The following is a 13,895-nucleotide window of genomic DNA, read 5'->3' on the forward strand; positions in this document are numbered from 1 at the left end:
TCTATATCATGCGTTAAATTGACCTAGATGAAATCAGGTTGAAAATAGGTGGAAGAAATATCAACAATCTCTGTGATGTGGATGACACAACTCTGCTTGCAGAAACAGAAGCTGGTCTAAAGCAGCTAATATGTAAGATTAAGGGCGCCCACCCACTGGCGATTTTTTTTTCTTTGCGTTTTGCGTTTTTCCTGCAGAGCAATTAGAATTGAATGTACTCCTGTCCACTGGCGTTTTGCGTTGCGTTGCGTTTTTTAACATAGGAACTGTCAGTTGCATATGTGTCCTTATTTTTCTCCTAATGCACCCATGAAAGTCAATGGAAATTAATGGAAAAGCCGCGAAAACGCCGCGAAAACGCGGCAAAAAACGCCGCGAAAAACGCGGGAAAAACGCTGCGAAAACGCGGCGTTTTTCACGCACGAAAATCGCAAACGCCAGTGGGTGGGCGCCCTAAAACTGAAAGTGAAAAAAGGGGCCTCTACCAGAACTTAAAGAAGATAAAAATTATGACAACTGCAAAAAATGACCAAATTCAAATAAAAATGAGGCCATAGAAAGTGCAATAAATATTCATGATATATGCATATTTACTGCATGTTTACGAATAAAAAAAAAATCAATGGGGCCGTCTTGCTTTTTTTGCATGCTTGAACAACATAATGAACATGCATGCCAAAAAATGTAATACACAGGGAATATACACCACGATTCCTGGGCATGTTTCAGGTGTTTAGGCAAGTTAACCCTGTGACATATAAGTTCCAGTTGCCAGCCAACTGAAGGATACCCACTTCCTTCCATGTATTTCCTCTCAAATCTCTCATCCAGACTTACTTCTCAAAACAGTCATGATCTCCTGCTATACCAGCTTGTTAAGGACCACTCCCGGTCACATAACCTTTCAGGTCAAGAGGTCCAAATTAGCCCGTATCAGGGTGCACCCCGGAAACCAAGACCTAAACACTGAGACAGTTATCAGTTTCCTCAGATACGTAGAGAAGAGCCACGGCAGGTAACAAGTGGTTCTCTCTGGAGGGAGTCAACACGTACTGAGCGTTTATTCTCCTTTTTATAGCTTTCTATACAGGAAAGGAATGTCTTGTTAGTCACAGCATACATCTCATTGGATTAGGCGCAGATTTATGAATTTATGCATTGTTCGTCAACCGCATAGCGTGAGAGTCTATGAAATGTCCTTCAAGTATCTGTTTATCCGGCGTGGTCTGGTTCCTCCCTTGTGATTTAGACGGTTGTAGTGTCTTGTTAATACAGTCAGTTCCTTGTCCGAACCTCAAGGTGTGGGGGAGCTTCTTCTGATAACAGTTGCACATCAGGCATCCAGATATGGTTCTCGGAAAAAGAGAAACAAATCATGAGACACTGTACCGAATCATCCTGCCTTAAGCTTAATAGCTGCTTTGAATTATTGTTCTACTACACACAAGCCTATTCTCATCTTATAATGCTCCATTTTGTATCTAGCATCCATTTTGAGGCAGATTCTTTATTTTAATATACACATACTTCATCAAGCTCAAACAGTACTGCTTTATTCAGCCTCCTCCTTACTGCAAGGGGTGCAGTAACTCTGTAGTCAGAAGGATGCAGCACACGGGATCCCTGTTCTCGAGATTGGTGTGGGTCTCAGCGGTAAGACCCATACCGATCAGTATGTTCATACAACCCCTTTAACTTTACTAAGGCACATTATATGCATATGCAAATTCAATCCTGTACATTAACGAGAAGCAAACTGCTGCTGCTACAAAAAAAGGACTTAAGTATTTTAATATGGTAAACAAATACAATTAAACTAAATGCTAAGAGGATGCAGCTAGTGCAGTGTTCACCGATTCTAGTCTGCAAGCTATATTTATAGAATTCTACATTAAGCTGTGTTCCATGTACATGAGTAGTATAAATCACTCCTTTGTACACATCTAATCACCATAGGAGATCTTCCTACACTGCTCTATATCAAAGATGAGCACAACCTTTCATGTCAAAGTACAATGAGAATACCCCGAAATATTATTTGTCTCGTTTCTATCTGCGATATATATTTTCCCAGCACATCTCTTTTTATTGTGTCCTGTGCTTGATATTCATCTTTTTCTTCCTCCTACATAATAGAATCTGCAAAATAAGCTCCATCTCTGTAGAAAGGGGTTTTGGAGGAAGTAGTCTCATTGCTAGCATGTACAAATCATAATTGCCATACACTTTGCCATTGTGACAGCTCTTAACTAAATATCCTTCTGGGCTAGAAAGAAAATGTAAGAACGCCTATGTACCTTTAAATATATAGGAAGAACATTAGAAATATACAATCCATTATAAGTTTCATCAAAAGTGTTGTCCCTCCAAAAGATACAAGTGCCAGGACCCAGACTGTTTTGACAAGTAATCCTGATGACTGTAGTTTACCGCCAAGATATCTTTAGGCCCTCCCTTCAGTGCAACGTGACATTTTATACATGGAAATGTCAGTCAGCAAACAAGAAGCTAGACAAACCCCATTATAGTCAATGGAATCCATCTGGCACCATTCGTGTCCGGCATATGCCGAGTCTGGCACATTCGGTATTTTTGTTGTTCGGAGCAAAGGAACAGAAATATAAACACTGATGTGAAAAATTAAAGCCATCATGTCTTTCATCAGATTCAGTCATGTGACAACATCACTGCTAGGTGGCGTAAGGAGCAACTCTGATTTCCACTCATACCAAAATTAAAAGTAAAGTCCTCAAGTCTACAAGACATCTCTAATCCCTATACTCTGTTACTGGCATCACTCTAGTTTGCCATTGGCAAATATGACATGTTCTAATGTCAAGAAGGTCCTGGTTAATCTACTTGTCTACTCTCTCATTTTGCCCTTTTTTCACACTAACTGCTCCCCCATACCACTCCTTTCTCTAGCGGACTACTCCACCACACCCTTATTTCTCCCACAGAGTGCTCCTCTGACTTCATTCTCTCACACAGACTGCTCCCCGTACCCTTATTTCTCACATACACTTCTCCTCTTAGTCCCCCTTTTCTCACACACAACTCCCCATGCCTCCTCTCTATCACACACTGTTACCCAGAGTTCCCTCCTCTCTCTGACTGGTCTCTTTGTCTTTTCTTTCTCACATATTGTTCTTCCTCCCTTACACAGACTGCTCTCTCTCATTTTCAGTCCTACCATTACCTTCCACCATAGTGATGGTGTACAGCAGGAACCTCTTCCTGTTTCATTGTTTCCATACATAGTGCTGGATTAAGAGTAAGTCCCCTTTCCTATCTGATAATGTGACCACTCCACTACACCACTTTTCACCTGCCCACCTCTACTGTGCAGTTGGGTGGCCACACAAAGACTGGAGGCAATATTTCCAGTCCATTACCATTACTCCTAGCAACAGTGATAACAGTGATAATGCAATGCTTAGGGAAGTCATTCTATGTACCATGACAGCCTCTTTCCATACGGCCGACTTCACGCGACCGGATTCCGATTGCGGAATCCACCAACTGTACCTGCGTGGAGGATTCACAACAAATAGAAAGCATTGAAAGGCTTGTACTTTCGTTTTTCATGCACACTCATGGATATGAATTGCATATTTTCCGAGCGGAGAAAAAACGCAGCATACTCTCTTTTGCTGCAGACTGGAAAATACAAATATTGGGGGGAAAAAAATCAGTACTGAGAGCTGCCGCAGTCATCCGCAATACAGAAATCACAGGTACACAAGATCACTGGACGGCTTTACAGCCGGAATCCCGCATGCGGAATTCGACCCGGTCGTGTGAAGCCAGCTTTAAACTGAAAATAATATCAGAACAGTCTAACGAGACAACTCAGAGCTCACAATAATAGTCTGGAAGGCTGATCCGTTTACAACCTTTTGTATTATACTTTCCAGACACCAAGTGATTTTTTTTGCTTGGATGTGCATCCCTGGCTGTTCTGTGAAGCAGCCCTTGCTTTGCTTGAGACCTCTCTCTGGCACTGACCACAAATCTGAAGCTCTCCAGCTGGTAGCAAGGGCATCACTGTGTGTTAGCAAATGCCAGAGAGGCATGGTGTTATTACTTTGTTCCTGATGAACTCTGTTTTATTACTACTGCAACCATGATAATAAAGCTGGAGGAATGTCAGTGTGAAGATATAGCCTGGCTATTGACTCCTTAATTGATGTGGGACATGTTTTTTGACTCCAGCAAAGGCTTTCATAAGCTAATCCTGACACAACACCTATTTCCTAACAGTGCCAAATCTCCTTCCACAGCCATCCTGGTCAAAGATTTGGTACCCTCTGCTGTGTGATTGTTCTCAGCAAGAGGAACCAAGTAATCTTGTACATATGATACCTTTTAATGGCTAACAAAAATACATGATGTTATAGCAAGCATTCAAACCGACTCAGGGTTCTTCCTTAGGTTAAAAAAATGGATTAGATCCAAAGAGGCGTGTGTATATATATATATATATATATATATATATATATATATATATATATATATAGGCACAGACATGGTGTTATTATTTTTGCGCTTAAAACAATACCAGAAGAATAGTTAGTTAATCCACTGATAAGGGATGTGAAAGTTTTAATGTTCCTAAATTGGTGTTAGGGGGTCACCAGTCCTATGTGTTATCTGTGCTATAGAACACACAGGCCTTGTGAACCTCTAACACCAATTTAAAGACGTTAAAGCTTTCACATCCCTTATCAGTGGACTAATTAAGTACTTACTCATCCTGTTCTGGTATTGTTTTATGTGCAAATTAATCATACCCTGTCTGTGCCTTTTTATATGTATGTGTATATATGCTTCTTCGGACCTATTCTATTTAAGCCTGAGGAAGAACCCTGAGTAGGCTTGAAAGCGCGCTATAACATCATATCTTTTTGTTAACCATTAAAGGGTATTATATCTACAAGATTACTTGGTTTCTCTTACTGAGAACAATCACATTTTGCTCTACTGGCTAATACCGTACCAAATCTTTTTTTTGTATGTATTCTTTATTTTTCAATATGTACCAAACATTTTTTTACTGCTGTGTGAAACACATGCACAGAAATTAGACGCTATAGCAGCATCTGTATGTGTTGTAGCAGGATCTTTATCATGTGACTATTGTAACAGGTGAAGACTATGACACTGGTTATAGAAAGGCTTCACACAGATTTATAACAAAAACAATACTTTACTAAAAGTTGGATAATAAAGCAATATCAAGAATAACATGTACAAATACAATTGCAAACAATATGAACAGTTTCTGATCACTGAGATAATAGTATATGTATATCAAACAGTTCCTCAACCCCTATGTGGCATGGATTGTGCTTTTAATTTCATGTTTTATAAACAAAAACATGCCTAAAATAGTATGAAATTCAAATTTTTCTATTCCTAACTCAGTGTAATACATTTGAAAAAAAAACAGATTTCTTTATAAAAGAAATTCTCGCGATCCTGTATACTGGTGTATAAAAGTACCAAAAATGTATACTCTGATTAACCTATTATCACTGAAATACCAGCAGTGATCCCCATATTTATGTTTTTGGTATCTCCTATCATTAGCCTTGCCACTAGGTTTATCACTTTTCATTGCTAAGAGCTGATCATTACAACTCCTGTCACTTCATTAGGGTAGAACTGGCAAAGTGCCGGCCCAATCTGTTTTCTGGCAGAGGGCTATATAGTGAGATTTGCAACTAAAGTGAAGGACGTATTTATGCGCCCAAGATGCACGGTGCATCAACAGTTAGGACGTATATATACACAGATTAGTACCAGTGTTTCTGGTGGCGCAATGTGCCACTTACTAGTATAATATAGTGAAAGGGATTGGAGTTGGTCACAGGTCCTAAACCAGCAGTGCCGGACAGCAGCTGTGTGGTTACGGGACCTGTGATAATGTCACTGTCATGTGATCAGTAACTGGGGCTCTAAGCTCTGCTCCTGATCACATGGCGGTGACATCATCATAGGTCCTGTCAAACTCTGCATGTTTAGGACCTGTAATGATGTCACCGTCATGCGATCAGCAGTGGAGCTCAGAGCCCCGGTGACTGATCACATGACAGTGACATCATCACATGTAATTCACACAGTCACTCAGTCACTCACAGACAGGTGGTCATTAGTATTTTGATGGCGGATGCATAGGGGTTAAAGAATAGGTATCTGAAATGATAGTTGTGTACCTCAGGCGATCGTAGACAATATTATATCTAGTATGGCCAGGGACAATAACACATGCTGAAGGGTAGCTCCTCTGGTATATAGACAGTGTAATCTGCAGTCTTTTACACATTAAGAAATTCCTGAATAAAGGGGTATTCCGGGCACGGACTAACATTTTAAAATCTAATGTGCATCACAATAAGTCATTTTGTAAAAGAAAATGAAGAAAGTAGCTACACCAGGTACAGTGAACCTATCTATGTCATGTGACCCTCTGCTAAAAAAAATCTCCTCTTCCTCTGAAATCTTGTCCACATTTACTATTTCCTTCCCTGTCAATAGTGTCCAAGAGCACTGCTCTGTTTTGCTTATGTACAGTGTCAGCCCATAGTAACAAAAATCTGAAAGAATAAAGTCATATGATCTCTCTCTGAAGGTCCTGTCAGGGCCATAAAACAAGGTACAACATTAGTTTAGAAAAAAAACGTTTCAAAAGTTTAGTTCTCTCAGTTTGCCTAATTTGGGCAAAATGTTCCATTTTGTCCGAATTAGTTGGAACTGAACCTGAACTTCCCCAATACCCCTAAAACTGTACAAGAAGATGAAGAAGGAGAAGAAATGCCATTTTAGTGGGTTTGCCCAAGATGAACCGCCCGAGGTTCAGGTTTGCAATTCACTGTTTAGCAAAGTTTGACCTGAATAAGGGTTTGCCTGTTTCAGTTTATGCAACACTATACAACAGTATTATTCTATATATATATATATATATATATATATATATATATATATATATATATATTAGTAACAGCCTGGGGGTTGTTAGCTTATCAGATCACCATCTTTCCTACACCAGATGGGTGGTTGCACATCAGTAAACGACGTCCAGGCAGGAGGTTTGGTCCAAACTTAGTAAATCCATCCTTTATTGTGGTAAATCAACAGCACAGTCATCACACTGTTGTCACAGTTATCTGGGCTCTAGATAATGGATATTATCCTGTCTACCGTATAGCTCTTGTGCCTTAGCATAACTCAAAATCCATCCCCTCATACCCATCCAGGCTGCCATCTAAGGGCCATTCACCCTTGTCAGACTTGTGGTTGTTTCAGGTACCAGCAGGAGTTTTTCTGTTCTGCAGCCACACACCTCCAAGCATTGGCTGATTAATTAGCCACAGAAACCCCTTGCCTCTGCTTGGTAATTAGGGGCATCTATGAGGCTTCTATAAACAGGGGCTGTGCTTCCCAACATGGAGCACCTGGGATTTTGCCACTCAGTCGGTGTGATAAGAGACACCCTCTGTACTACTGTGAGTATTGGTAATGAGCTTCGCTTATGATATGAAATGTGATAGAATTAGGCCTGTGAGTTAGCGGCAAGTATAATGTATAGAACATTGATCCAGAGAGTGACCAAAGGTCGGATGCGACTGAACGGATAATCGTCATCATCAAATAATGTATAGGGTTATTATAAATTATCTTCCCGATTTGAAACACTCATAGCTCACATTTAGTTTCAACAAGTTTTATAAAGATATTTTCAAAAATGGTACAGGAATAAAACATTCTTGCGTCCCCACGGAGGGGGCTAATTATTGTTTTCATAAAGTATATTAGTTTTTAACTCGTAGTGTGGAGTATTGGGAGGGGGGGGGGGGTAACAAAAGGTAAAAAACAAGGTCATCAACATAGCTCACATTTAATGACACTCACATACATCAATTTGATATAAATAGAAACAGAAACATACAATTTTCATTTAGTGTGTAAGATTCTGTACAAACATATACAATGTTATCCTTGACAATTGCAATTGTTACAGACCCTAAAACCAAATAACAAAGCAAGGCAACATTCTTTCTGTGAAAGTATGCAAACTCTAATGGAAACCAATGTTTTCATGGAATCTTTAGTGATGTACAACTAACAAACGTAATGTTAGAATCTTGAGAAGGGAAAACCCACACAAATTCTATGTGTGGAGCATATGCGCAACTTCCCCCAGGTGAATGTGTTTTGTGCTATAACCTGTAGGAGCCATGAGGAAACAATCTCAGGGATTTCATACCTGGACATGCTACAGATGTGGCTTTTGCCACAGCTGGAACTGGAAATCCAAGTTTTCATCTTCCAACAGGACAGGGCTCCCCACATTTTCACAATGAAGTTGAAGTGAGCTTAATAGATGACTACCAAACAGATGAATTAGCTATGCAGGTCGTGACAATAGTAATGTATCGTGGCTTGTCGGTCGTGACAGCATTGTGGCATGGGGGCCTTGACGCAGGCTAAGACCTGTCGTTGGCAGGTCATGGGTTAATGCATTATGAGAATGCTGGTTGCTGTCTCGCTATGCTGCATGCTAACTATTAGTCATTCCTGGGAGAAGGTTGGGCGTATGGTTCTCTAATTGCTCTGTCAGTCCTCAGGTGTGGAGAGCTTTATATTCTCACCCCTCACTTGGCTCAATGCTGCTTATTCAGTTCCACAGAGGAGTAGTTGGAGCTGCTCTGTGCTGGGTGTATTGCTACTTCCAGATAAGTGCTGTGGTTTCCTTTTCAGTTGTATTTCTGTTTTCATTTCTGTATTGCTTTGCTGTGTTGTTTTAGCTCTCCAGGGGGTCCTATAGGGACAATTAGGGCCCAGGAAGAAGACCGTGGGAGGCGTCTTTATCGAGGCGGTGACTTCGCTTCTAGGCAGGGACCCTTCACCCCCCTGCTAGGATAGGGCCAGGTTTCCTTCTTCCTGGAGTGGTGCTACTGTTTAACGCAGCATGATGTGCTTCTATTTCCAGCAGTGTATACGTTACCTGATGCCGTGCTGAGTGTAGTATTTTTGTGTCACATGGGCTTTACATACTGGTTTACGTACTCCTGTTGTGGTGCACACTGTTCTACAGTCCATAGTATTATCAACTGCAGTAGTTGTGAATGTCACCCTGCATCCGTGCTGAGCATGGTGATCGTGTGCCATACGGACGTGACAGTAAATGTCTTCCTTGGCCTTAATGATACCTGGACCTTATGACTTGTGATTTTTCATCTTTGGGGGAGTGTTAGAGTCTACATGCCACCCTTACCACCCATCATGCATGATCTGCAGGTATATATCACTGAAACCATTACAGCAGTCAATTGTAATACACTACAATGTGTATGACAGGAATTTGACTACAGGCATGATGTGTGTTGAGTGACAAAGGGGGCTCGCCTCTAATGTGGAAAACATTTTTGATGTTGTGATGTTGTGCAACAAAACGTTTTGAGTTTCTGTTTCCATGGATATCAGATTTATATATCTGAGTGTCATTAACTGTGAATTATGAGTGTTTCAAATCAGTAAAATCATTTGTAATAATTCTGTATAGTTAGAGGCCAGATGGCCAGGTGCTGATTTATGTACTGGTTTACTGTCAAGTGTGAAGTGCTGTAAACTTTTGTGATGATGCAATAAAACTGGCAGATGCTGGATAAAGAAAGTTCTAGTTGTAAAGTAAGTTTCTCAGAGTGATGCAAACCATCTTTTGAGGACAAGATTGCGGTCCTGAGCTGTGACTAATCAACTATTGCTAGAAAAGGATGTGAGGCAAGAAAATGGTGTATGGATTTGTCATGTTGTCCTGAGAACGTGCAATATGGCTGTTTCCACAGATAAGTTGTTGTGATTGCAGTTAAAGGGCCAGAAGGGCTGAAAACATAAAACTACAAAACGAGAAACGTTAAAGGCCCAGTTGCCCAAACTAAGAGATTATCTTTGCAGAGAGAAGAGATGGTTGCTGATGTCAGTTTGGGTTTGCTATGGAGGAACTCATAATGTGGTTTTGCAAATACATACTTGGGGACAGCAAAGGAATGCCAAGCCAAGAATGGTTACCAAGACCCAATTGGAGGTGACCATGGGTAGCGTCCAAAGTGTTGACTAGTGTGGAGGACAAGAGGAACAGAGTGCAGTTGCTAAAGAAACAAACAAAAGGAGCCACGTTAGTGTTGTATACAGATGGACTTTTGCATGTTTGGATGTCTAGTTGCAAAGTGGCCATTTAAACCCCACTGGAGTCTGCTAGAGTCTATAAAGCCAAGTCGGCTAAGACAGACTATTGTGATTGCCAAGGGTGACCAACGTTGATGGCAGGTGGCTGTCACCAGTAAGCAGAGAGATGTTTGCTGGAGGAACAAAGGTCCAGACCGGTGTGTATCTGATTGTCTCATCTTCTGGAAACAATAGAAAATCCTTGAACATATTGCTGAACTGCGGTCTGAACTGTCACCAAGAGAGTTAATCAGTGGGTCTGGAGAAGCTGCCACATAAGGAGAATGGACCAAGGAGTGGTGGGGCTATTCTAAAGACTGCTGATTCTATGCTGTATGGACTTAAATGCTTGGTAGACTCAGTATTTCAAATATATTGCATGATGTGTCTTATCCAAAAGTATATGGAGATGACACACAATGGAATATGTCATGATACTAATGTAAAGTCATGTGATATGTATAACATGTCTTTCTTGCAGCAGTGCGCTGTGCAGACTGCACAATGTGATTTGGCTTCTACAACTGTTTTGCAACTGTACTGAGGGGGTGGCAGGCGTTTTTGACAGAAAAACGCCTCGCATCCACTGGGACATCGCACATGCATAGATGCAATATTGGGCCAAGTTTCATGCCTCGATACCACGCTTAGCCATGGGTAGGAAGCCTAAGGTTAGTGACGATGGCATTGAGTCAGGTGAATTTCCATGTTCATGATTTTCAAAAAAGGGGACTCCTGAACTGTTGTCTAAGGCCTCATGTCCATGGGGAAAATCGGGCCCGCTACGGATTCTACATGTAGAATCTGCAGCGGGTCCCTCCTGCCCCGCGGACATGAGCGCTGAAAATACAAATAAATGACAATAAACTCACCTCCCATCCGCTCCGTTTCTTCTCTTCGCGGCGGCGTCATCTTCTCTCGTCGCGGCCGGATCTTCATTCTTCGGCTCGGCAGATGTGCACGATGACGTCGGTGACGTGCCCCGCGCATGCGCCGGGCCGAAGCAAAATGATCCGGCCGCGGCTGAGAGAAGATGGCGCGGCGCCGAAGAGAAGAACCGGAGCGTGTAAGTAAAATGTGATTTTTGTGTCCCGCGGATCCGGACGGCTTCCATAGGCTTCAATAGAAACCCGCGGGAGCCGTCCCCGCGGGAGACCCGCATGAAAATGGAGCATGGTCCAGATTTTTTCATGCTCCATTTTTTTTTTATTCACTTTTATTGACGATCCGCGGGTATTTATCTACCCCGCGGGTGGTCAATGCATCCCTATGGGGTGCGGATCCGCGCGCGGGAGAAGAGTTAAAATCCGCTGCGGATTTTAATTCTTCTTTTCCCCGTGGACATGAGCCCTAAGGCTACTGAAGTGCAATTCCTCAGGAGACACAAGTGAGAAATGATGAAATATCATGTGTTAATGCATAAATCACATGTAATCGGTTTACTGTAGTTCCTGGCAAACCAGAGTGGTGTCGCCAGTTCAGTTTCATGTGAAACTAATTTCATTGCTAGTAGCAACCAAATGTTTATTGCACTGAAGTGTGGTATGATGAAATTGTATGGAGTATTGAAGTATAATAAGAATGTTAATTTTCTCTGCTGTGGTACAGTTATTGCAAGGTATAGTGAACATACTGAGTGTGCCAATCCTGCAGCAACAGGGGCAGTATGGAAAAAGAAAGTAGAAAAAAAGAGTTGTGTTCCTAGACTCTGCTAAAGATGCAAATCAACAGTGGAAATGGAATAAAGCAGTTCATGAGAAGTTTGAGACAGTGAAAAATTAGGCTTCAAGAGGAGCTAGTTCCAGTCTGGAGAAGGAAAAGAAACACAGAAAGTGAAGACACTAAAGTCCATGGAGTCTGCCATGCTAAAACAGCAGTGTACTGTTCTGAAGGAGGAGCTTTCTTGTCTCAAAAGTGAAGTAGGAGAGGCAGTACAAAGAAGACAAGAGTTCATAAAAGTGTGTACTAAAAAAAATTATTCTGGAGGCCAAGGACAAAGTAGAAGAAGAGTGTGGTTCTCTCAAAGAAGAGTATAAGCAGAGGATGCTAGAAGAAAAGAACAAGGACTGAAGACTTGTGGAAGATGCCATCAGGTCCAGTGCCTGTGTTGAAGAGGACGTAAGGAAACAGTCATTGACAGAAGAGGAAGCTGCCAGATTGCATGCTCTCGCAGAATGAGCTGAGAGGCGTAGGTCCATGGCAGAGGAAGAAGTCATACAACAGAAGGCTGAAACATGAAGGTTCCTGAATAAAAATTGACCCCCATTAGTGAGTTGACACAGTTTCAGATAGACGCTGAGGTCACCTTCAAGCAGGAGGTAACTGAGAATGAGCAGAGCAGAAGATTGGCTAAAGGTAAAGCTGATCTAAAAAAGGTTTTGGAAGAGAAAGCTGCTCAGTGCTTGCAAGATTGTGAAGAGAAAATCCTGCTGTAGAAACGAAGAGTGAGAGGAAAAGAGAAAAGGAGATACTGGATGTATGTCTGAAACTTAAGAAGGTGAATTGCTCCAAGTGAGGATAGAAGTGACCCTTGAAGTAAAGTCTGAATTAGAAGGGCTCATTAAGCAGTTGCACACTGGGAATTGGTGAATGCCAAAGATGATACTGAAACAAAGGTTCAGAAAATAGAAAAGTCTAAGAGCATGTTCAGACAGCAAGTGGAAGAAATGAAGAGTCAGTTGGAGAAATTTGAAGATGAGTTACAAATCACAAAGGGTCTCACTTTGCACTTGGAAGGTTACCTGCTAGTTATGCAGGAACAGATTGAGGTAGATAGAACTGTCTTAAAGCAGGAAATTGTCTCTGCAATAAAGGATAGAAAATGTGCAAACTACAGGTTGAGATGAAGAAGTGTTAAAAAGAGGTGTAGGATACTACAGCATCCAGAGATGATTTGTAGGCTCTGTTTATAAATATTTAAAAGAAACTGAGATGTTTGAAAGCCAATATGGTACATCATAAGAAGAATGAGCAGTTTGTAAAGGTGAAGGCACAGAAAAGTTGACTCTTAAGAAATCCGTCCCTCTTCCTCACTGGTGGAAGCAGCCATATTCTTCATTGAAAAAAAAGATTCCACTCTTTAACTGTGCATATCAGGAACTAAAGAAGATTACTATTAAGAATCGCTATCATCTCGCTTTAATCCCAGAACTGCTGGAGAGGCTTCGGGCAGCCAAAATCTTTACTAAACTGAACCTCAGAGGAGCATATATTCTGATACCGATCTGGGGATGAATGCAAAACAGCTTTCAGAACAAGATATGGACACTTTGAATGTCTAGTCATGCTGTTCAGACTTTGCAATGCTCCTGCCACCTTCCAATATTTTTATTAATTATATTTTTTGAAATCTATTGGATCAATTTGTGGTTGCCTACCTTGATGACATCCTTATTTTCTCTGACAACTTGCAAGAACACCATAACCACATCCGGTTGGTCTTCGAGTTACACCGAAAGAACAGCCTGTATATCAAACTTGAGAAATGTGAATTTGAACAGACCTGGATGCAGTTTCTGGGGTATATCATCTCTCCAAATGGTCTGAGTATGAATTTATCAAGATTTAAGCTGTTGTGGATTGGTCTGTTCCCAAGAACTTAAAAGAGGTTCAACGTTTTATCAGGTTTGCAAATTTTTACAAGAAATTTATAAAGAACTTTTCAA

At 41.2% G+C, this 13,895-nt stretch overlaps 1 long non-coding RNA gene across 1 annotated transcript in view; it reads right to left on the reverse strand.

Moving 5' to 3' along the window:
• Positions 1-975: 975 nt before the first annotated feature.
• LOC136577587 (uncharacterized) overlaps positions 976-13,895 on the reverse strand; it is a 78,313-nt gene continuing 65,393 nt past the window's right edge. Inside the window, exon 3 of the long non-coding RNA XR_010786509.1 lies at positions 976-1,353. This is a non-coding gene — a long non-coding RNA (uncharacterized lncRNA). The remainder of the gene's footprint in view (positions 1,354-13,895) is intronic.

This window comes from Eleutherodactylus coqui, chromosome 1, assembly GCF_035609145.1.
Source record: "Eleutherodactylus coqui strain aEleCoq1 chromosome 1, aEleCoq1.hap1, whole genome shotgun sequence".
Taxonomy (NCBI): Eukaryota; Metazoa; Chordata; class Amphibia; order Anura; family Eleutherodactylidae; genus Eleutherodactylus; species Eleutherodactylus coqui.